This window comes from Bos mutus, chromosome 21, assembly GCF_027580195.1.
Source record: "Bos mutus isolate GX-2022 chromosome 21, NWIPB_WYAK_1.1, whole genome shotgun sequence".
NCBI lineage: Eukaryota > Metazoa > Chordata > Mammalia > Artiodactyla > Bovidae > Bos > Bos mutus.
In genome coordinates, this window is record NC_091637.1 from 27,089,571 (window position 1) to 27,115,229 (window position 25,659).

The 25,659-nt window shown below is 42.0% G+C and overlaps 1 long non-coding RNA gene across 1 annotated transcript in view; it reads left to right on the plus strand.

Annotated features, from left to right (window-relative positions):
• The first annotated feature begins 3,544 nt into the window (after positions 1 to 3,544).
• The window catches only part of LOC138984361 (uncharacterized), a 29,353-nt gene continuing 7,238 nt past the window's right edge, over positions 3,545 to 25,659 (plus strand). Inside the window, exons 1-2 of the long non-coding RNA XR_011461625.1 lie at positions 3,545 to 3,657; positions 6,670 to 6,896. This is a non-coding gene — a long non-coding RNA (uncharacterized lncRNA). The remainder of the gene's footprint in view (positions 3,658 to 6,669; positions 6,897 to 25,659) is intronic.

A 25,659-nucleotide genomic window follows, 5' to 3' on the forward strand; every position in this document is an offset into this window, starting at 1 on the left:
CTACCTATGGATTGTAGCCAGCCAGGCTCCTCTGTCCATGGAATTCTCCAGTAAAATACTGGAGTGGATTGCCATTTTCTTCTCCAGGGGATCTTCCTGACCCAGGGATCAAACCCAGGTCTCCTGCACTGCGGGTAGATTCTTTACTGTCTAAGCTGCCAGAGAAGCTCCCTTATTTCTTTAAGGCAGTTCCATTTTCATCTCTATACTGTTTTTATCTTTTACATGCTATGAGCACCATAAATGGGTTCCCTATTCTCTGTGCATTTTCACCGTTTCCTTTCTGCAAAATGTTCAGGATGGCCTTTCACACTGGTGCAAAATGATCCCTCATTGTGCTCTTGATTCTTTTTTTTTTTGTGTGCTCTTGATTCTCATGCCTCTTATAAATCATGATGTTCAGCACGTTGGCTATTTTTTTTTTAAACAGCATGTTGAGAATTTATGGTTGAAAGTATTTTTCTTGAGAGTCTACCAATGTTTAACTTGTTTTGATGGGATTCCCTTGAAAGTTTTTTAAGTTCATGTATCATTTAGACCCCAGCACTGCTTGTGAATATGAAGTAACTTAGAGCAATATTTTTAGGCTGCTGTTTTGAAAAATGGGCACAAGGCAGAGGAACGCCTCCATGCCCAAGTCTTGTTACTATGATATCCAAGGCTTGGGTTGTAGCCTTAGAGCACAGTTGTAAACTAGAGTGGAGTATGTGAGAAGAAGCCACCCAAAGCTTGTGTCTCTTTAATACTTTTGTTTCTTCTAGTAATACGTATTTTTTAATTGGAGTAAAAATGACTTACCAGGTTGTGTTTGTTGTAGGTGTACAAAATCTTGTTCAGTTATACTTACTTCTATATCTATTCATCTTTTGGGTTTTTTTTTTAACATGTAGATTATTAGAGTGTGTTTAGTCCAACACCCTTTCTCAAGTAGGCCCATACTGATCATTTATTTTTTATGTATTTGTGGGTATGAGTTAATTCCTTCCTCCTAATTTATGCCTTATTCCCACCATTCCCCTTTGGTGACCATAACTTTGTTGCCTAAGACTATTTATTTCACATCAGTAAGCTCATAGTACTGAAGCAACTTAGCATGCATGCATGCATGCAATGAGTACCTCTTTCCTGCCTGTACATGATATCATATAACTCTGTCTCCATCTAACTGACTTTACCTAATGATATTACCTCTAGATTTGTCTGTGTCCCTGCAGTTGATATTATCTCATTTTTTAAAGTCAGAGCCATATTTCTTTGCATGTATTACTTTTTCTTTATCCATTCATCTGTCCCTGTATGTTTGCCTACTTCCACATCTGGGCTCTTTTGCAATCTGCTGTGGTGCATGTTTGTGTGCATGGGTTTTCCAAAATCTGATTTTCTCCACATACACTCTCAGCCAGATTATATGGTTCGTCTATCTCAACCATTAAAATGCACATCTAAGTATGTCCTCATAGCAACAGTTACCAATAAATATTCACCAGCACTATCTAAGGGTCTTTTTTTTTCACCCACTCTCGCGTTCTTAGATTTTTTGAGAGTGGTCTTTTGGACTTCTCTATGGCCATACATCATTGTCATTTTGATTGTCCTGTGTCTAATTATTCACCTAATTGAGAACCTTTTCCTGTGCTTTCTTAAGAAAATCTAATAGATTGTATTTACCTCCTGATATTTTCTTCTGACAGTTTGACCCTTTTTGCATCTTTTATTCTTTAGCTCTGGAGTCTTCTTGACATCAAGTGTCATTTAGTGCCCAGCAATTTTGGTGAATATTAAGTACTCAAAAGCGAAACCTTTAAGGTTGCTGTTGTGGGGAATTGTCAGACAACTGCAGGACATCATCATGCCCAAAGGTGGTGACCCTGCCAAAGAAAGCTTTAGACAGTTTTAATTTGGGTCTGTACAATATTCTGGGCTTCTCTGGTGGCTCAGACAGTAAAGAATCTGCTGGCAATGCAGGAGACCCAGGCTCTATCCTTGAGTCAGGAAGATCCCCTAGAGAAGGGAATGGCAACCCACTCCAGTATTCTTGCCTGGAGAAGCCCATGGACAGAGGAGCCTAGCGGGCTACAGTCCATGGGGTCACAGAGATACGACTGAATGAATAACACTTCAGACAATATTCTGGCACGTACTTGAACCAACATCCAAAGCTTTATTTTAAAATGTGGTTTGCCTACCAGTAGCATAGGAGCGTTCCATTTTCTCCAGCCTCTGTTACGCTGGTATGACATCTCAAAACTCAAAAACTGTTACTTTTTGATATGAATATCAATTTCATTTTAGCTCAGTTTGAACAGAGAAGCAAAAAAATCAGGAGGCCTATTTGTTCAGGTTTCTTCAGGGAAAAAATGAGACTATTAGAAGACAAAGGACATGAAGCTTATGGGCTCTTTGAGTCACTAGTGTTTGCAAATTCAATACTTTTTTTGTATTGAAAATACAAAAAAATCCTTCCTTTTTTTTCATCTGTGACCTTTCATTCATGTAAGAATAAATAACATAATTAGAACAAACTAATTTGAAATGATGGCTTGTTTCTACCCAGAAAATCTGAATACAAAGGAACCAATGATAACTGCAACGATCAGGGTGCCAAGCTTTTAAGAATATTTTAGGTTTGCAAATAATAACTAGTATGCTTGCAATTTCAACAATATATTTTTATTCTGATAAAGTATATACTTTTCCAGAAGGCTTCCAGTGTGGTTGTCTCATGCTGGAAGCCTGGGATGCTGAAATCAGGCCGCTTCCTGTCTGTCTTTACAGGACACTGGCCTGCATACTAAGAAATTCCTGGATCTCCCCTGGATCCTGACCATCATGTGCCCAGAGAAATTTGTAACATTGTTGTTTTGAAATATGTAATGACACACACCTTTCACTTTCCTGATGTGGGTGAAGTGTGGATCCCAGTGATGATTTCTTCTTCAAGAAATATACATCCTAGTTCCCATGTCCAACGATGAGAGACCCTGAATGTGTGTGACCTGTGCCTCCTGGGAGACCAGCCGTAAACTCATCTGAACCTGACCAAGTTCTGTCTACATGGTAGATTTAGACCTCTCTAAGTCCTGTCTACACTGATTATGTTTCTGAGACTGTGCGCTTTCTGCAGTGAGGACATTTAGGCCTGACCTTGTACTCTGTGCATTGGGACATGGGGACTCGGGTGGAGGCCTGGCCTGGCCTCTGTCTGGGAAACTCCGTGCCTGCGTCTGAACGTCAGCGCTCAGATGTCTGGGGTCTGGGGCTGAGGTGGGCTTCTCTGGGTGTCCGTGCTCTCCTCTGAGTGGGGTTCCATGTCCCTTCCGGGGGTCAGTGCTGCGGTCGTGCTCCTAGTCTGTCCCCCGCCAGGCTCATCTTCCTGGGGCTCCTGGAGACCCCTCAGGTGGGCTACCTGGTAATCATTCCAATTTTCCAGCACATTCAGTTTGAGTAGGGAAGCTGGTGCATCTGGTGAATTGATTCCAGGGCACAGGAATCAGGCAAAAAGTCAATGGGCAGCAGGTGAGGTTGCTGCTGTGCTCTCCTTCCAGTCGACTCTCTCCTCCGAAGAGAACAGAGCTGCTCCTCGTCTTTCAGTCCAGCTCTTCTGTGTTTTCTCAGCAACTCAGCAGGACAAGAAAGACAGAGCCTGCCAGAACCAAGGTAGTGTATTCACCTCTAGCATGAGCTTTCAAACCAGCAAAAAATCACACAGAACCAGAGTGAAAACAGGAGGGGGCCTGACTTCTCAGGGACAATTGTGGGGAGAGGAGATGGACCCTACATTTCTTTCTAGAGTCCCAGCAGGTCCCAGGGACCTGGCTTGTTTACACATTGGGGGCTTGCTGACCACAGCCATGGTGCCTGATCAAGGGGACATGTGACTCCAGGTGGGTGGTCTGGGGACTGTGTGAGTCTCACCCCATCTGCATGGGACAGGATCATGAGAGACCACACACACACATATACACAACTAAGAAAAAGGGATGAATACATGAGAGTTTCACTTGTGTTTAGTAATTAATGCTTTACAGTATTCATTTTATACAGGCCTGTGCCTGTTTGCTTCTTTATCCCTGTGAGGTTCACCTTCCCTGGGGCTCCTAAAGACTCCTCAGGTGGCTGCTGCTGCTGCTAAGTCGCTTCAGTCATGTCCGACTCTGTGTGACCCCATAGATGGCAGCCCACCAGGCTCCCCCATCTGCCGGGGACCAGCCCCGGCTGATCCAGGGTATTCGAAGGAGAGACGGCGTAGGTGAAGATCAGGAAACAATTGCTTAATTAAATGTTAATTAAGGATATAAAGAGTAATAGAATGAGGATAGCTCTGTAAAATTCAGTGAAGAAAAGAGGCTGAAATAAGGATAGCTCAGTGAGGAAATTCAGTGGAGAAAAGAGGCTGAATAATTCAGCCAGAAGGTAAGAGAAAGAACGACATGGTGAGACCAAGTTTCGGTGAACAAGGCCCACACTTTATTTTCCAAAGTATTTTTTATACCTTAAGTTATGCATAGAGGATAATGGGGGAAGGGGTAGAGTCATGCAGTAAGCCAGGCTTTCTTCCTGCAAACTTATCATATGCAAAAGTTTAGGTGATTTGCATCATCTTCTGGCCCGGAGGCCTTTTTTTCTAAAGGTGATTATTCTAAAGTCAGGCGCCAGCCTCCAAAAAGCATTAGATAAAGTTGCATTCCTACAGAGCAAAGGTGTGGTGGGCTATAACAAGAAAAAGAATTAACTCAAGGGTCCCAGGTTACAAACATTAAAGCTACTACTTACACCAATTATATTAATCAATACACTGCCAGGGACACAGCAGGTAAGGGATATGGAGACTTAGCAGAAAACATTGGCCCAACAAGTGAAAATCCCTTCACCAATACAATTTCTAATCAATCTTTTAACTGCTCAAAGGAATCTGTATTTAGACAGTTTAGAACATCTCATGCCTCTCACAGTTTGGAGGCTCTGAGCAATCACATGTGGCCGGAAAAACCTATTCAGGCAGGCTAGAGGACTTCCAAGGGAGTTTGTAGGTTGAAACACTGTCACACCCAGGAATTATTAACTGGAGCTGTAAGCTAACTCTTTTTTCAGAGAGGTAGTGGGGGACAGCCCCCCGTAAAGTCAGAGGTATAGGTGAAAGCACAAAGCAGAAAGTAGGCAGACTCTGGTTTTGGGGGTAGATTGCTCGAGAATTTCCAGGGAGACTCCTGAGGCTTGATCCCGCCTTTGCGTATGCCAAGCCTCCTTATGACCTTTGCCAGGGGCGGAGCTCGCTCCCCGCATCTCCCCCTTTTTTATTTCTTAAAACAGCCAGATGCAGCTCAGTCGCGAGCTTTTGAATGTTCTGCCGAAGAATCCTGACAATACGAGGAAGAATGATTATGAGAAGCAAAATTAGAACTAAAGATATTAGACAGAATGTTTTTTCCAGAAGTAAAGTTAGAGAAGGTGTGAAATAAGTCATTAGCTGCTCCAGCGGTGGTAAAATCCAGTCGACAGTGTTCCAGGGTCTGTATTTGATTATGAAATTTCCCTAAGTCCAGGCCAATGTCAGAGCTGTTGCAAACACCTGAGATATGTTTTTTGATTTTTTCCCATTCATAATCTGTCTCGTTTACCTTTAAAGATGTCACGCATATCCACCGGTAATCAGCTTGGCAAGACAGAGCCATTTTCACTTTTAAAGCCTGTAACTCAGCCCCAATATGCATTATTGCCTCTTCTAAGGCGTCTACTCTCATCTCCAATTTTCTATCTATAACTTCCAGTGTTGCTAGACTTAAAGAGACATTTTTAGACATAGCATCAACATATTGGGCAGTATGCACTTGTTGAGTCAATGATATTGCTGCCACAGTAACGGAAGTAATTGCTGCTATTAAAGCTGATATTCCTAAAATAAGTACCCACAAATTGTCATGATCACATTAAATCTTGTAGTTGTTGTAACACAGCAAGACTATAGTTATATGAATAAGTGGTTACATCATAAGATAAGGTGGACATTGTAACACTACCAAAGAGCAAACATTATATTGAGGATTTAAACATGAGAGCATGCATTGTTCACAAGTCACTGCATTGGGTCCACCAGTGAAAGTCACACGTACATTAAGTTTTCCAGAATCATTGGTAAAGAGAAAAACATAAGGAGAGGGTAGACGAGCCAAAACAGAATAAGTAGAATTATTTTCTGGTTGGAGTTCGCACTGCAGCAGCCCCGTCAGTCTTGCTGGGATCTCGATGTTTATCTTGCCTCCCCTTCCAGCGGGCTCCTCTTTTGTGATAGAAGCAATGGGGGAACTGGATGTCTGGGGGTCTGCAACATGGCGAATCAACCTGTCTTGGATCTAAATTGGAGAATCTGCATCCTGTGGAAAAATACAAGCACATCCTCGACCGCTAGTTAATAAGGGGTCAGGACCTTCTCCCCATCCCTGGGATTCTCCAGGCAAGAACACTGGAGTGGGTTGCCATTTCCTTCTCCAATGCATGAAAGTGAAAAGTGAAAGTTAAGTCGCCCAGTCGTGTCCGACTCTTAGCGACCCCATGAACTACAGCCCACCAGGCTCCTCCGTCCATGGGATTTTCCAGGCAAGAGTACTGGAGTGGGGTGCCATTGCCTTTTCCGCCTCAGGTGGCTACCTGGTAATTATTCCAATTTTCCAGGACAAGCATTGCGGCAAGGGAGGCAGGTTCACCTGGTGAATTGATTCCAGGGCACATGGATCAGACAAATGGCCAATGGGCAGCAGGTGAGGTTGCTGCTGTGCTCTCCTTCCAGTCGACTCTCCCTCCTCAGCAGAGACCAGACCTGGCCTTCGTCTCCCAGCCCTCTGGCGTGTTTTCTCAACACCTCAGTGGAACAAGAAAGGACTGAGCCTGCCAGAACTAAGGTAGTGTGTTCAACATTATCATGACAGCTGTAAAAACTGTTACTATCACACAGAACCAAAGGGAGGAGAGGACTTCTATGGGACAGTAAGCGGGGAGGAGACTGATCCTACACTTCTATCATCCCAGGGGGTTACAGGAAGCACCCATTTCCACCTTGGGGGCCTAACCAGCAGAGACATGGTGTCCTAACCAAGGGTCATGGGACCCCAGGTGCAGAGTCTGGGGATTGTGTGGGTCTCACCCCATCCGCCTGAGTCAGAATCCTGTGTACACAGAGACAGTGTATTCTTTGCCTGCTGTGTGTCTTGTCCCCTTGGAGATTCCCAACATCTGAATTGAGGGTGTTGCCCTGTTTAAACTGTGGTCCTTTTTGTTCTCTTCAGCTTGTCGCATTCACATGAGTTCAGGCACCTTTGTGTGGGTTGCTGCTCTGTGTTCTGCTGAGTGAAAACCTTTGGTGGTGTCATATTAATATCATAGCATATCACATGTCTAATTCATAGGGTCATGGCTGTCTGGTTTCCCTTAGACCAAGCTCAGGTAACTTAATTTGTAATTGAATTGTTATTTTATATTGGAGTAGAGTTGATTTCCGATGTTTTGTTTTAGGTGTACCTGAACTTGATTCAGTTATACATAGACATCTATTCTTTTTCTGTTTTGTTGTTGTTTTTTTTTCCCCTCATACAGGGTATTACAGTTTGTTCAGGAGAGTTCCCTGTTGTATTCAGTAGGTCCTTTTTCATTATCAACTTGATATATATTAGTGTGTATATTTTCATCCCAAACTCTTAATTTATCCCTCCCTTCTAACTTTCTCACGATAATCAGAATTTGGTTTTCTCAGGCTGTTTCTGTTTTGTATATTAGTTCAGTGGTATGAATTTATAGATTCCACCTGTACGTGGTACCTTAGGATATTTGTATTTTTCTCTCTGACTTACCCCACTTGGTATGAAAATTTCTCAGTCCATCCATGGGGCTGCCAATATCATCATTTCATTCTCTTTAATGACTGAGTAGTATTCCAGTATATAGATATACCACATAGCCTTCATTTTTCTGTCAATGGACATTTTGGTGGATTCTATGTCTTGGCTGTTGTAAATAGTGCTAGCCTGAAAATTGGGGTGCACATGTCATTTCGAATGATGAATTTCTCCAGATCTAAACCTGGGAGTGGGATTGCAGGATCATATGATACCTGTATGTTTAGTGTTCAAAGAAACTCCATGCTGTTTTCAATAGTGGCTTCACCAGTTACATTCCCACCAAGATTGTGGGAGGATTCCCTTTTCTGTACATTCTCTGCAGTATTTATTCTTTGTAGAGCTTTTCAATGATGGCCATTGTGACCAGTGTGAGGTGATACCTCATTGTAATTTTGATTCATATTGATTTAATAATTACTGATGTGGAGTATCTTCCCATGTGCTTTTGTTATTTTACACTTTGTGAGTACAATTTATCACTTGATCTGTTTTCTTGAAAGTTGGCCCGGTTAGGAATTCTTTCCTGATGATTTACCCTGTGACATTTCTTGAGGGCAGGTATCATTTACAGCCCTGTCAGACTTTGGGCTATTGAGCATGTTTTTTGTGGTATTATTTTATTTATTTATTTTTAATATAAATTTATTTATTTTAATTGGAGGTTAATTACTTTACAATATTGTATTGGTTTTGCCATACATCAACATGAATCCGCCACGGGTGTACACGTGTTCCCCATCCTGAACCCCCTCCCTCCTCCCTCCCCGTACCATCCCTCTGGGTCATCCCAGTGCACCAGCCCCAAGCATTCAGTATCATGCATCGAAGGCTGGACTGGCGATTCGTTTCATATATGATATTATACATGTTTCAATGCCATTCTCCCAAATCATCCCACCCTCTCCCTCTCCCACAGACTCCAAAAGACTGTTCTATGCATCTATGTCTCTTTTGCTGTCTCGCTTACAGGGTTATCGTTACCATCTTTCTAAATTCCATATATATGCGTTAGTATGCTGTATTGGTGTTTTTCTTTCTGGCTTACTTCACTCTGTATAATAGGCTCCAGTTTCATCCACCTCATTAGAACTGATTCAAGTGTATTCTTTTTAATGGCTGAGTAATACTCCATTGTGTATATGTACCACAGCTTTCTTATCCATTCATCTGCTGATGGACATCTAGGTTGCTTCCATGTCCTGGCTATTATGGTATTATTTTCATCTGAACCAGCTAATTGCCCTCTGCCCCCTTCAACTTTCTTCTTTGGTAACCATAAGTTTCTTTTTTAAGTCTCTGAGGCTAATTCTCTCGTAAAAAGTTCATTTGTATCCATTTTTAGATTCCACCAGAAATGATATCCTATGATACCTGTCTTTCCCTGTCTCACTTCACTTAGTATGATCATCTCTAGTTTCTTCCCTGTAGCTGGAAATGGCATTATCTCATCCCTATTTATTTCTGAGTAATATTGCATTGTGTATGTGTGTGTGTGTGTGTGTATATATATATATATCACATCTTCTGTATCCATTCATCTGTTCTTGTACATTTAAGTTGCTTCCCTGTCTTTGCTATTGTACCTAGTGCTGCTATGATTGTTGGGATGCAGGTATTTTTTACAATTTTGGTCTTCTCTGGATCTGTGCCTAGGTATGGAATTGCTGGGTCACTTGGTACTTCTGTGTTTAGTTTTTTAAAGAACCTCCATAATGTTCTCCGTAGTGAATGTACCCATTTACATTCCCATCCATGGTGGGAGGGTTTTTTTCTCTCCACAGTTTCTGCAGAATTTATTGTTGTAGATTTTTTGAGATGCTCATTCTGATTGATGTGATATCTCACTGGACAATTGACTTCCCTTCCTCTAAGAACGAGTGATTTTAGAATCTTTTCCTCTACTTTATGGCCATCTCTATGCCTTCTGTGGAGTAAAGTGCATTTAGATCTTTGGCCAATTTTTTATGGGATTGCTTTTTGATACTGAGTTTTACAAGTTGTTTTTATGTGTGGAGATAAATTCCCTGTGGCTTTGTTTGCATGAATTTTTTCCATTCTTGTTTGTCTTTTTTTCCCACTGATGGTGTCCTTTGTTTTGCAAATGCTTTTAATGTCTATTAGGTCCCATTTGTTTGTTTTTATGTCCTGATTCTTAGAGGTGGGTCAAAAAAGATCTCGCTGCATTTTATGTCAAAGTGTGCTCTGCTTTTTTCCCTCAAGAGTTCCATTGTATCTGTTCTTTTATTTAGACATTTAATCTATTTGCAGTTTATTTTTGTGTATGGTGTTAGTGAGTAGTCTAATTTCATTCTCATATTCATCGCTAAGGAATCTGTCTGGCGTCCTCCCCGGTAGCTGCTCCCAGTTTCCATCCCCAACATCATTGTAGGAGGGTTCCCTTTGCTCTATACCCTCTCCAGTATTTATTGTTTGTAGAGTTTCTGCCTATGGCCATTGTGACTGGTGTAAGGTGATACCTTGTTGAAGTTTTGATTTGCATTTCTCTCATATTTAGTGATGTTGACATCTTTGCATATGAATTTTTTTTAAAAAACAGTGTGAGTTAAACTTACTTATTCAAATTGGCTTCTTGAGTGACTTCCCTGTTTTAATATTTTTCCGATGACCTCCCCTAGGAGATTTCTTAAGGGCAGGTGTTTTTTTCCTTAAGCCCCTCAGGCCTTGTGAATGTGAAGTGCCCAGGAGCATTGATTTCCAAGTTGTTGTTATGGGAAATGGCCACAAGGTGGCAGCATGTCTTTATGCCCAACTCTGGTTGCTGAGGGAACCAGCTGTTGCTGCTGCTAAGTCGCTTCAGTCGTGTCAGACTCTGTGCGACCCCATAGACGGCAGCCCACCAGACTCCGCCGTCCCTGGGATTCTCCGGGCAAGAACACTGGAGTGGGTTGCCATTTCCTTCTCCAGTGCATGAAAGTGAAAAGTGAAAGTGAAGTCGCACAGTCGTATTCGACTCTTCGCGACCCCGTGGACTGCAGCCTACCAGGCTCCTCCGTCCATGGGATTTTCCAGACAACAGTAATGGAGTGGGTTGCCATCGCCTTCTCCCGAAGGAACCAGAGCCTTGGGTAAAGTCTTGTTCCTGGATTGTCAGAGTGGAAAGTCCCAGAAGAAGCACTTAATGCTTGTGTCCCATTCCTTCTTCCTTCCTTACCCCTGTCCCCTGGACAAATCCCAATTCCTGCAACACCACTCTGGGAAGGGTGCTTTCATCCATAGGTGGGGTGACCCTAAGGAAGGAGGCTGAAGGTGGGAACCCCAACACCAGGAGACATGGAGCCCATGGGGCTTTTCAAAGCTCTTCCAGCCCAGAGGCTCCACATCCTTTGGGTGCAGTAGGCGTAGTGTTAGTGCAGGAGAACCCACCTGGATCTGGAGGTTGTGGGTTGCAGCAGAGGGGAACAGGCTCACCAGGGCCATGTGGCAGGGCTCATTGGCTGGCACACACTCCCCAGCCCCATCAGCCCCATGACAGTCCATCCTTGGGAAACGAGCCTGCCCAGGCTTCAGGGATGTGACAGCAGCCCAGGTCACCAAGGCCTGAGGGGAATAGAGTTGACATTCACTCTTTGTAATTTGTATTTTGTATTGGTGTATAGGTGACTTACGGTGTTGTAGGGTATGTTTATTTGTTTTTATTTTAGGTGGACAGCAACATGATTCACTTATGCATAGATGTGTACATGTGCTTTTTTGGTTTCTTTTCCCATTTAGTTTATTACGCAGTATTGATTAGGGGTCCTCCTTGTTTATTTATAAAGAGTAGTGTGTGTATGTTCATCAACACCTGCTCATTTCTTATTGCCCACCACCTTTCCCTTTTGGTAACCATAGGTGCTTTGCTATGCATGGGGCTATTTCTGTTTGGCAAAGAAGTTCATTTGTATCCATTGTTAGAATTCACCACTAAGTGATATCATATGATACTTGTCTTTGTCTCACTTCACTTACTATGATCGTCTCCACTCCCTTATTGCTGGATGTGGTATAATATCATCCTTTTATGGCTGAGTAATAATGCACTGTGTGCGTGTACCCCATCTTGTTTACCCATTCATCTGTCCTTATCCACTAAGGTTGCTTCCATGTCTTGACTGTTGTACATAGTGCTGCCATGAATGTTAGGGAGCACCTGTCTTTAAAATTATGGTTTTCTCTGGATCTATGCCCAGTAATGGAATTGCTGGTCCTATGGTGCTTCTCTGTTTAGTTTTTAATGAACCTTTGTCCTGTTCTCCTTTGTGATTTACTGACTTTCATTCCCACCAACAGGGAGGAGGGTTATTTTTTCTCCACACCCTCTCCAGAATTTATTGTTGTAGATTTTTTGATGCTGACCATTCTGACCTGTGTGAGGCGATACCACATTGTACAACTGATCCACAGTTCTCTAATACTTACAGATGCTAAGCATCTTTTCATGTCCTTCATGGCCACCTCTATGTCTTCTTTGGAGAAAAGTCCATTTAAATCTTGTGCCCGTTTGATTGGTTTGTTTCTTTGTTATTGAGGTGCATAAGCTATTTGTGCATCTTGGAGATAAATTCCTGAGGGTGTCTTCTTTTGCAAATATTACTTTCATTATGAGGGTTGTCTTTTTGTTGTGTTTATGGTTTTCTCTGCTGTTACAATGCTTTTAAGGGTAATTAGGTCCCATTTATTTATTTTTATTTTATTTTTCATGATTCTAAGAGATGAGTCAGAAAAGGGCTTGCTGCATTTTATGTCAAAGTGTGTTCTGCTCTTTTCCTCAGGAGTTTCATTGTATCCATACTTTTATGGATTTCTGTCCTTACGGCAGAAAGTGAAGAACTAAAGAGCCTCTTGATGAAACTGAAAGAGGAGAGTGAAAAAGTTCGCTTAAAGCTCAGAAAGCTAAGATTCAGAAAACTAAGATCGTAGCATCTGGTCCCATCACTCTATGGCAAATAGATGGGGAAACAGGGGAAACAGTGACAGACTTTATTTTTTGGGGCTCCAAAATCACTGCAGATGCTGACTGCAGCCATGAAATTAAAAGACGTGTACTCCTAGAAAAAAAGTTATGACCAACCTAGACAGCATATTAAAAAGCAGAGACATTACTTTGCCAACAAAGGTCCATCTAGTCAAAGCTATGGTTTTTCCAGTAGTCATGTATGGATGTGAGAGTTGGACTATAAAGAAAGCTGAGTGCTGAAGAATTGATGCTTTTGAACTGTGGTGTTAGAGAAGACTCTTGAGAGTCCCTTGGACTGCAAGGAGATCCAACCAGTCCATCCTAAAGGAAATCAGTCCTGAATATTCATTGGAAGGACTGATGTTGAAGCTGAAACTCCAGTACTTTGGCCACCTGATGCAAAGAACTGACTCATTTGAAAAGACCCTCATGCTGGAAAAGATTGAAGGTGGGAGGAGAAGGGGACAACAGAAGATGAAATGATTGCATGGCATCACCAACTCAATGGACATGAGTTTGCGTAAACTCCAGGAGTTGGTGATGGACAGGGAGGCCTGGCGTGCTTCAGTCCATGGGGTTGCAAAGAGCTGGATACAACTGAGCAACTGAACTGAACTGACTGATCCTTTTATTTAGGTCTTTAATCTATTTGGAGTTTATTTTTGTGTATGCATCAGGGAGTATTCCAATTGCGTTCTCATTCTCATTTCTTTAAAAACCAGCACACTATTCTCCATAGTAGCTGTTACTAATTCACCTTTTCACTAATGTAGGAGGGTTCCCTTTTTCCCACACTCCTTCTAGCACTTACTGTTTGTTGACTTTTGGACAATGGTGATTGTGAATCATGTGAGGAAATACCTCATTGGAGTTTTATTTCCATTTCTCTAATATTTAGCGATGGTGACATCTTTTAATGTGATTTTTTTAAAGGGTATGAGTTAAACCTACCACCTGAAATTGGCCACCAATTTGACAGGTGAAATTGAACACCTGTCTTGTTTTGAATTCTTTTTCAATGACCACTCCTAAGACATTGCTCGAGTGTATGTGTGGGTTTTTTTGTATAGGTAATTACAGTGTTGCATAAGTTTTCTTGTGTTATACAGTAGATCCTGGTGACTTTATGAGTAGTAGTATATATAGTCTGAAGCAGCTTGTTTCTCCCTCACCCATAGTTTTCTATGTCAGTGAGCAGATGTTACTTTTCTAAGTCTGTGAGGCTGTGTCTCTTTAAGAAAAAAGTTCATTTTCATCCATTGTTAGATTACACCTAGAAGTGATATCATATGATGCTTGTCTGTCTCTGTCTCCGTTACTTTACTTCGAATGATCATCTCAACTTTCTTTTCTGTGACTGGTCTTGGCATTATTTCCTACTTCCTTATGGTTGAGAAATATTGCATTGTGTATTTGTACCTGTACCTTTATCTGAAATTTATACAATTAGCTTGCTTCCCAGACTTGGCTGTTGCACCTTGTGGGCCAAGATTGCAGGGGTGTCTTTTACGTTTTTAATGTTCTCTGGATTTATGCCCAGGCGTGGGATTGTTGGGTCCTAAGATACTTCTGTGTATTATTTTTCTTTTTTTTCTGTGTATTATTTTTCAAATGACCCTCCATACTGTTCTCCCTACTGGATGAACCTATGTACATTGTGATCAACAGTGCAGGAGGGTTTCCTTGTCTCTACACCCTCTCCAGCATGTATTCTTTTCTAAATAATTTTAATCATCTGTCTTTGGTTGCACTGGGCCTTGATCGCAGAAATCTAGCTTTCTCTATCTGCAGTGAGTGGGGGCTACTCTCTCGTTTCACTGTCCAGGCTTCTCATTGTGGTGGCTTTTGGTTGCAGAATGCAGGCTCTAGAGCACCAGGCTTCAGTAGTTGCGGTAGTTGTACCTTAAGGGCTCTAGAGCACAGGCTCAGTAGTTGTGGCACATGGGCTTTGTGGCCCTACTTACGTGGAATCTTCTGAGACCATGGTTCCAACCCGTGTCTCCTGCATTTGCAGGCGCATTCTTAACACTGCACCACCAGGGAAGTCCTAGCATTTATTCTTTAAAATGTTTTAAGACGACTGTTCTGACCAATGTGAGTGCTTAGCTCATTGGACTTTGATTTGTGTTTTTCTGATAATTAGTGATGCTGATCACATTTTCATGTGCCTAAGTGAATCTGTAGACCTTCCTCAGAGAAATAACCATTTCAGTCTTTGGCCCATTTTGTTCTTGGTTGTATGTATTGTTGATATTAAGTTGTGCAAGCTGTTTGTATGTTTTGGAGATGAATTCCTTGTGGGTATCTTGGCAAATATTTTTTCCTATTCTGACAATTGTCCTTGTCTTTCCTTGAGGGTTTGCTTTAGGCATGCAAATGCTTTTAAGGTTAATTCAGTCCCACTTTGTGATTTATGGTTTCTCATTATTCTAAGAGGTGATTCCATAAAGAACTTGCTGTATTTTATGTCAAGTTGTGTCCTGTTTATATTTTCTCAAGAATTTCATAGTATCCATCATTACATTTAGATATTTATACTCTCTGGGGTTTATTTTGTGTTTGGTGTTAGGATGCTTTCTAATTTCATTCTCATTTTCATGGTTGAAGGAATCCTCACGGTGTCCTCCAGAGTGGCTGTTAACCCATTTACATCCCAAGCATCAGTAGAGGAGGGTTCCCTTGTCTGCACACCCTCTCCAGCATTTATTGTTTGTTGAGTGTTTGGCAATGGCCATTCCTACCAGTGTGATGTGATACCTCATTGTATTTTAGAATTGCATTTCTCTACTGTTTAGTGATGTTGACATCTTTTCATGTGATTTTTTTTAATGTGTGACTTAAACTTACATCTTGAAATTGGCTTCTTTAATGCCTGCCTTGTTTTGGATTCTTTTTCAATGACCACTCTTAGGACATTTCTGGAAGGCAGGTGTTTTTTACTTACAGCCCCTGGTGTAAATAAATTGTGAATGTTAAATTCGCAGCAGCATAGCTCTTTATAGTGTTATTACAGACAATGTTCATGAGGCGGCAGCATTACTTCATGCCTTTTTTTTTTTCCCTGTAAATTCTTTGTTATTTTCTGTTAGAATAGAGTGAATTTCTGATGTTGTGTTTGTTTCAGGTGTACAGGAACTTGATTCAGTTACACATAGACATTTATCTATTCCTTTTGGGTTCTTTTTTGCATATAGGTGATTACGGTGTGTTCAATAAACTTTCCTAAACTATCTGGTAGGTACTTTTATCATCTATTTGATACATAGTAATATGTATATGTTAATTCCAATCTCTTAATTTCTCCTGCCTGTACCTGGAGGCTGGGGGCTCTCCAGAGGGCAACAGGCACTCCAGGTCCGTTTTGGAGACACACTGCCTGCTGCATGCTCCCAGCTCCCTCAGCCCCAGGACACTCCAGAAAGAAAGAAAGTGAAGTCGCTCAGTTGTGTCCAACTCTTTGTGACTCCATGGACTGTAGGCTACCAGGCTCCTCCATCCATGGAATTTTCCATTCAAGAGTACTGGAGTGGGTTGTCATTTCCTTCTCCAAGGGATCTTCCCAACCAAGGGATCAAACCCAGGTCTCCTGCATTGTAGGCAGATACTTTACCATCTGAGCCACCACTTGGGAACCAGACCAGTCAGGCTCCAGGGATGTTACACCAGTAGGTCCTGAGGGGAATAGAATCAGAATTTCCTTTAGGTTTTTCTGTTTTCATCCCATCTTTTGAACTGGAGTGCACAGTGAATTACAACCTTGTGGGTGTTTTGATTTTTCCTTTTCTTTCTACTGCAAATTGTTTTGCATCTACGTAGGTGTATATGTGATTTGTTGGGGTTTTTTCCTTTATAGATTATTGCAGAGTGTGGAGTACGTTTCCTTGTGTTACACAGTGGGTCCTGGTCACTTGTTTTATCAACAGTTGTTGTTCAGTCGCTCAGTTGTGTCTGACTCTCTGCGACCCCATGGACTGCAGCATGCAGGCTTGCCTGTCCTTCACTGTTTCCCGGAGTTTGCTCACACTCATGTCCATTGAGTCAGTGATGTCATCCAACTGTCTCATCTTCTACTGTCCCCTTCTCCTCCTGCCTTCAATCTTTCCCAGCATCAGGGTCTTCCCATCAGGTGACCAAAATGTTGCAGGAAGGGGGACCCCTTCCAGGGCCTGCAAATGGGCTCTTGTCTAACACTTGGAAATGAATTTTCTGAGGAGACACATGACAAAGCAAGAGATTTTACTGGGAAGGGGCACCCGGCGGAGAGCTGTAGGATAAGGGAACCCAGGAGAACTGCTCTGCCACATGGCTTACAGTCTCAGTTTTTATGGTGATGGGATTAGTTTCCAGGTTGTCTTTAGCCAATTATTCTGACTCAGAGTCCTTCCTTGTGGTGCACACCTTGTTCAGCCAAGATGGATGCCAGTGAGAAGGATTCTGGGAGGTGGTTGAACATGTGATGTCACTTTTTGATCTTTCCTGAGCTCTCCCTGTTGGTGGTGGCTTATTAGTTCCATGTTTTTTACCAGGGCCTCCTGTAGTAAAACAACTCATGCGAATAGTTACTATGGTGCCTGGCCAGGGTAGGTGGTTTCAGTCAGTGTGCTTCCCCTAACAAAAGTATTGGAGCTTCAGCTTCAATATCAGTCCTTCCAGTGAAATTTCAGGGTTGATTTCCTTTAGGATTGAGTGGTTTTATCTCCTTGCTGTCTGGGGACTTTCAAGAGTCTTTTTCAGCACCACAGTTTGAAGGCATCAGTTCTTTGGCACTCAGCCTTCTTCATGGTCCAGCTCTCACATCCATACATGACTACTGGAAAAACAATAGCTTTGACTATATGGACCTTTGTTGACAAAGTAATGTCTTTGCTTTTTAATACACTATGTAGGTTCGTCACTTATTTTCTTCCAAGGAGCAAGAAATTTATGGCTGCAGTCACTGTCTGAAGTGATTTTGGAGCCCAAGGAAATAAAGTCTGTCACTGTTTCCATTGTTTCCTCATCTATTTGCCGTGAGGTGACGGGACCGGATGCCATGATCTTAGTTTTTTCAGTGTTGAGTTTTAAGCCAGCTTTTGCATTCTCCTCTTTCCCCTTCATCAAGAGGCTTTTTAGTTCCTCTTCACTTTCTGCCATAAGGGTGGTGTCATCAGCATATCTGAGGTTGTTGATTTTCTCCTGGCCTTTATTTTTTTTTAATTGAAGGATAATTGCTTTACAGAATTTTGTGGTTTTCTGTCAAATATCAACAAGAATCAGCCATAGGTACACCCATGTCCCCTCTCTCCTCAACCTCCCTCTCTATCCCACCCCTCTAGATTGTCACAGAGCCCCTGTTTGAGTTCCCTGAGTCATACAGCAATTCCCATTGGCTATCTATTTTATGTATGGTATTGTAAGTTTCCATGTTACTCTCTCCATACATCTCACCCTCTCCCTCCTCCCCTCCCCCCATATCCATAGGTCTGTTCTCTGTGTCTGTTTCTCCATTGCTGCCCTGAAAATAAATTCGTCAGTGCCATCTTTCTAGATTCCATATATATGCATCAGTATATGATATTTATATTTCTCTTTCTGACTGACTTTACATAATAGGCTCTACATTCATCCACCTCATTAGAACTGACTCAAATTCGTTCCTTTTTATGGCCGAGTAGTATTCCATTATATATATATACACCATAGCTTCTTTATCCATTCATTTGTCAATGGACATGTAGGTTACTTCCATGTTCTAACTATTGTAAATAGTGCGGTGAACATTGGGGTACATGTATCTTTTTCAGTTTTGGTTTCCTCAGGGTATATTTCTAGGAGTGGGATTGCTAAGTCATATGGTGGTTATATTCCTAGCTTTTTAAACAATCTCCATACTGTCTTCCATAGTGGCTATATCAATTTACATTCCCACCAGTAGCGCAAGAGTGTTCCCTTTCCTGCACACCCTCTCCAGCATTTATTGTTTGTAGACTTTTTGATGATGGCCTTTCTGACTTGTATAAGGTGATATCTTATTGAAGTTTTGATTTGCATTTCTCAAATAATGAGTGATGTTGAGCATTGTTTCATGTGTTTATTAGCCATCTGTATGTCTTCTTCAGAGAAATGTCTTTTTAGGTCTTTTCCCCACTTTTTGATTGGGTTGTTTGTTTTTCTGGTATTGAATTGTATGAGCTGCTTGTATAATTTTGGAATTTAATTCTTTGTCAGTTGTTTCATTTGCTATTATTTTCTCCCATTCTGAGAGTTGTCTTTTCCTTTGTTTATGGTTTCCTTTGCTGTACAAAAGCTTTTTAAGTTTAATTAGGTCCCACTTGTTTATTCTTGTTTTTATTTCCATTACTCCAGGAGGTGGGTCATAGAAGATCTTGCTTTGATTTATGTCATTGAGTGTTCTGCCTGTGTTTTCCTCTAAGAGTTTTATAGTTTCTGGTCTTATATTTAGGTCTTTAATCCATTTTGAGTTTATCTTTGTGTATGATGTTAGGAAGTGTTCTAATTTCATTCTTTTGCACGTAGCTGTCCAGTTTTCCCAGCACCACTATTGAAGAGGCTGTCTTTGCCCCGTTGTGTATTCTTGCCTCCTTTGTCAAAAATAAGGTACCCCATGTGAGTGGGTTTATCTATGGGCTCTCTATCTTGTTCCATTGGTCTATATTTCTGTTTTTGTCCCAGCAATCTTGATTTCAGCTTGTGCTTTATCCAGCCTGGCATTTCACATGATGTACTGTGCATATAAGTTAAAGAAGCAGGGTGACTATATACAGCTGACATAATCCTTTCCCAATTTGGAACCAGTCAGTCTGTTGTTCCATGTCCGGCTCTAACTGTTGGAGGCAGGTAAGGTGGTCTGGTATTCCCATCACTTTAAGAATTTTCCACAGTTTGTTGTGATCTACACAGTCAAAGGCTTTACCATAGTCAATAAAGCAGAAGTAGATGGTTTTCTGGGATTCTCTTGCCTATCCTGTGATCCATCGGATGTTGACAATTTGATCTCTGGTTCCTCTGCCTTTTCTAAATCCAGCATGTACATCAGGAAGTTCTTGGTTCACGTATCATTGAAGCCTAGCTTGAGGATTTTGAGCATTACCTTGCTAGCATGTGAAATGAGTGCAACTGTGTGGTAGTTTGAACACTCTTTGGCATTGCCGTTCTTTGCACTGGAATGAAAACTGACCTTTTCCAGTCCTGTGGCCACTGCTGAGTTTTCCAAATTTGCTGGCATATTGAGTGAAGCACTTTCACATTATTTTTTAGGATTTGAAATAGCTTATCTGGAATTCCGTCACCTCCACTAGCTTTGTTCGTATTGATGCTTCCTAAGGCACACTTGACTTTGCACTCCACGATGTCTGGCTCTAGGTGAGTGATCACACCATCGTGGCTATCTGGGTCATAAAGACCATCTTTGTATAGTTCTTCTGTGTATTCTTGCCACTTCTTCTTAATATCTTCTGCCTCTGTTAGGTCCATACCATTCCTGTCCTTTATTGTGCCCATCTTTGCATGAAATGTTCCCTTGGTATCTCTGACTTTCTTGCAGAGGTCTCATCTTTCCTATTGTTTTCCTCTATTTCTTAAACATTGTTTACTTAAGAAGGCTTAGTCCTTGTGGATTATTTATTACAGTGACAGATTTCTATGTATATGTTAGAGATAAGTATTTCTGTGTACTTGTGCTGAAAGAAAGGAAGGGAAGCAAGAGATAATCCTTGTGGATTACCTAATACAGATACAGATTTCTGTGAGTATGTTAGAAGTACAGATTTCAGAGCATATCTGGAAGGGAGGAAGGAGATAATGATCTTGGATTATCTATTACAGATAGAGATTTCTCTGTACATGTTAGAGATACAAATTTCTGTGTATATTTGAAGGAAGGAAGGAAAGAAAGATAATCCTTATGAATTATCTATTACAGATCCAGATTTCTGTGTCTATGATAGCTCTGATGTCATAATTCATCCTTGCTCTTTCACTTTTTCTTGGAGACTTCTGTTTGTGTTTGAATTCTCAGAGTCACTTTTTGTGTTGTAAATTTGTTCCTTTGTATCTTTTTTTTTTTTGTCCATAAGGGAGAGCATATGCTATTTTCTTTCTCTGCCTGGCTGACTTCACTTAGTCTGTAATGCTTCAAGGTCCATCCTTGTGACTTTTAGTGGCGTAGTTTCATAATTTCAATAGCTTTTTTTCATGGCTGAATGAGAGTCCATTGTATATATGTACCACATCTTCTTCAACCTTTAATGTGTCAAAAGACATTTTGCTGGTTCTGTGTCTTAGCTCTTGTAACTAGTGCTGCAGTGAACGCTGGGTGCACGTGTTTTTTTTAAATGATGGTTTTCTTGGATGTAGGCCTAGATGGGGGTATGTCAGATTCTAGGCTTAGTTTTTTTGAAGATCTTTTTCTAGCATGTGGAGGCTGTACTTTCCAGGGCTTTGGCAATCTCCATTCCCACTGACTATATCAGTAAGTTCCATCACTATCTGGCTCCCACATTTAATGTTTGCAGACTTGTGATGACAGCCATTCTGATAGGTTGGATTTGATTTCTTGTTGTCATTTTGATTCACATTTCTCCTATAATAATTAGGGATGCTGAGTATCTTGTCCTGTGGTCGTCTGGGTTGTTTTTTTCTTTCCTAAGAGGGTGTGAGGCAAATTGATTTTTGAAATTGGCTTCTTGAAAGTTGACTGTGCTTGGAATTTATTTCTGCAGTACCTGCCGCAGGACCTTTCCTGAGGGCAGCTGTCATTTACAGCCCCACAGGCCTTTTGAATTGGAGGTGCCAGTAAGCACTGGTGAGCAAGTTGTAGTTCCAGGAAATGTCCACAAGGTGGCAGCACTTCTCCGTGCCCAACTCTGGTTCCACCTGCAACCAGAGCCTAGGGAAAGATGGTTTCCTGGGCTGTGGATTAGAGTGAAATGTGAACAAACACCCAAGGACTTGTGTCTCACTACTTATTACCCCTAAAACTCCACCCCTGCCCTCCAGACTCCTACCCTGGGTCCCTGCTCCCTGTTGAGCTATCTAGGAGGCTGCACTCTCAAGGAGGAGGCTTGAACTGGGAATACCAGTACCACAATACCTGAAGGCTAGGTTACTTTTCCAAGGTTCGAGGCTAGAGGTACTCGCCATCCTTTGGGTGCATTTGGGACTCTGGTCCCAGCCAGAGCAAACTAGACAGTACAGGTTTAAGAGGGGACTCAATGAAAGACACCCTGCCTAGCTCTCTCAACCCAACTCCAGGCCAGTCATTGAACCCAAGCCTGCTCAGGCTCCAGGAATGGGACAGCGCCCTAACTCAGGGATGTCAGGGGGAGTATATCAGTCATTGAATTTTTTTTCTTTTTCTTTAATCTCATGCCAGTGCTATGTTGGAGTATAGTTGATATGCAGTTTGTTGCTTATCTCAGTATATTGCTGCCTGATTTAATATGACATATACATATAGCATATCTCTTTTTTTTTTTGATTCTTTTACCACAGAGTAACTGGCAAAGGTCTAGTAGAGTTTGCTGGGCTGAACATCAGGTCTTTGTGAAGTATCTATTAGAGATACAGATTTCTGTGTATATGTTAAAGATACAGATTTTGGTATATATGTTAGACATACAGATTTTTGTTAATATGTGTAGGAAGGAAGCAAGGAAGAAGATAATCCTTGCAGATTATCTATTACAGATGTAGATTTCTGTGTGTATGTTCAGTTGCTCAGTCGTGTCCGACTCTTTGCAACCCCATGAATCGCAGCACGTCAGGCCTCCCTGCCCATCACCAACTCCTGGAGTTTACCCAAACTCATGTCCATCGAGTTAGTGATGCCATCCAGCGATTTCCTCTCTGTCATCCCCTTCTCCTCCTGCCCCCAATCCCTCCCAGCATCAGGGTCTTTTCCAATGAGTCAGCTCTTCACATGAGGTGGCCAAAGTATTGGAGTTGTGTATATGTTAGTGATATACATTTCTGTGTATTTTTCAGAGATTCTGATATTTCTGTATTTGTGGGAGGAAAGTTTAAAAAAAGGTGAAAGTATTAGTCACTCAGTCATGTTTGACTCTCTGCCTGTCCATGGAATTCTCCAGGCAAGAATACTGGAGTGGGTAGACATTTCCTTCTCTGGGTATCTTCCTGACCCAGGGATTGAACCCAGGTCCTGTGCATTGCAGGCAGATTCTTCACTGTTTGAGCCACTGGGAAACCCATTTGTGGGAGGAAGGGGCAAAGAAAGAAGAAAGGAGGGAATCCTTTTGGATTATCTATTTTAGATACTGATTTCTGTGTATATGTTAGTCCCGTCCTCCTAATTCATCCTTGGTCTTTGAACTTTTTTGGAATCCTCTGTGTTTGAATTCTGAGAGTCTCTTTTTGTGTTCCTCTATTTTTTCTTTTAATTTTGCCTGGAATTCACAGCATATGCTATTTTCTTACTCTGTCTGCCTGACTTTATTTAGTGTATGATCCTCCAAGGTCCATCCTTGTGGTGACCAATGGAATAATTTCATAATTTCAGTGGTGGTTTTTCAAGGCTGAGTAATGATCCATTGTATATGTGTACCACATCTTCTTTAAGCTTTAATGTGTCAGTAGACATTTTCCTGGGTCTGTGTTTTGGCTACCATAAGTAGTGCTGCAGTGAACATTGGGGTGTATGTGTGTTTTGGAATGATGGTTTTTCTTGGGATACAGGCCCACATGTGGGAATGTCAGATCCTAGGCTTAGCTGTCTAGAAAGGTTTTTCTCTGTCATGGGGAGGCTGTCCTTTCTAGCAGATATTGTTGATGTCCATTCCCATGTACTGTGTAGGGGGGTTCTCTCTCCTCCTGACTGACTCCAGCATTACTTTTTGTGATGTAAGAATTGCCATTCTGAGTGGTGGGATTTGATTTGTCATTGTTATTTTGATCTGCATCCTCCTGTTATGATTAGGAATCTTGAGCATCTTATCCTGTTGCATGGTGGGAGTTTTTTGTTTGTTTCCCTTTCTTCTTTTCTTTAAAGATGTCAGGAAAATTTACCTTTTGCAGTTGACTTCTTGAAAACTGTTTATGTTTGGAATTTACTTCTGCAGTACCAGCCCCAGATCCTTTCCTGAGGGCAGCTTTCATTAACAGCTCCAGAGACCTTGTGAACTGGAGGTATGAGTAAGCACTGCTGGTTAACTTGTAGCTTCATGCTCAACTTTGGTTTCTTGAGAAACCAGAGCCTTAGTGAATGCCTGCTTCCTGGGCTGTGAATTAGAGTGGAATGTGCCTGAGTAAACACCCAAGGGCTTGTGTCCCACTTCTTCTTCCCCCTAAAACTTCACTCTTCACATCTCAACTCATCCCTGCCTTGCCCACAGAACCCTGCTGAGGTGCCTAGGAGGCTGCACTCTCAGGAAAGAGGATTGATTTGGGGACCATGTTACTTTTCAAAGCTCAAGGCCAGGGGGTCGGGCAACCATCCGTTGGTTGAGCTAGGATGTCTGGTCACAGCCAGAGCAAACCAGACAGTATGGGTTAAAGAGGGGGCTCAATTAAGGATACCTGCCCAGCTGTTCAGTCCCACTCCAGGCCAGTCATAGCAGCCAAGGCTGCTCAGACTTGGGATAGCAGCCCAAGTCAGGGAGGTGGGAGGAAATTAACTAGGCTTTGATTTTCTTTAATGGCAATGCTATACAGGAATATGGCTGATCTGCCATTTGGTGCTTGTCGTCAGTATTACAGTATACAGGCACCTGGTTCAAAATGACATATATTAACATCCTCTAGGAAGATCCATGGAGAAGGCAATGGCACCCCATTCCAGTACTCTTGCCTGGAAAATCCCACGGGCGGAGGAGTCTGGTAGGCTATAGTCCATGGGGTCACTAAGAGTCGGACACAACTGAGCGACTTCACTTTCACTTTTCACTTTCATGCACTGGAGAAGGAAATGGCAACCCACTCCAGCGTTCTTGCCTGGAGAATCCCAGGGACGGGGGAGCCTGGCGGGCTGCCGTCTATGGGGTCGCATAGAGTCGGACACGACTGAAGCGACTTAGCAGCAACAGCAGCAGCAGCAGGAAGATCCGCTGGAGAAGGCAATGGCAACCCATTCCAGTATTCTTGCTTGGAGAATCCCACGGACAGAGAAGCCTGGTGGGCTACAGTCCATGGGGTTGCAAAGAGTCAGACATGACTGAAGTGACTAAGCACGTATTAACATACTATTCTTTTTGGGGGTTGTTTTGCCCTAGAGGTTATTGCAGAATTTCAAATAAAGTTCCCTGTGCTGAACCATAAAGAATGCCATAAAAAAGGCTGAATGCCAAAGAGTTGATGCTTTTGAACTGTGGTGCTGGAGAAGACTCTTGAGTGTCCCTTGGGCTGCCAGAAGATCAAACCAGTCAATCCTAAAGGAAATCAGTCCTGAATATTCATTGGAAGGACTGATGCTGAAGCTGAAACTCCAATACATTGGCCACCTGATGCGAAGAACTGACTCATTTGAAAAGACCCTGATGCTGGGAAAGATTGAAGGCAGGAGGAGAAGGGGAAGACAGAGAATGAGATGGTTGGATGGCATCACTGACTCAGTGGACATGAGTTTGAACAAGCTCCGGGAGTTGGTGATGGACAGGGAGGTCTGGGGTGCTGCAGTCATGGGGTCGCAGAGTCGGACATGACTGAGCAACTTAATTGAACTCCCTGTGTTGAACATTGGGTGTCTGTGCACTATCTGTTAGATACACAGATTTCTGTGTAAATGTGGAAGAATGAAGAAAGGAGATAATGCTTGTGGACTATATATTACAGATACAGCTTTTTGGGTATATGTTAGTATTA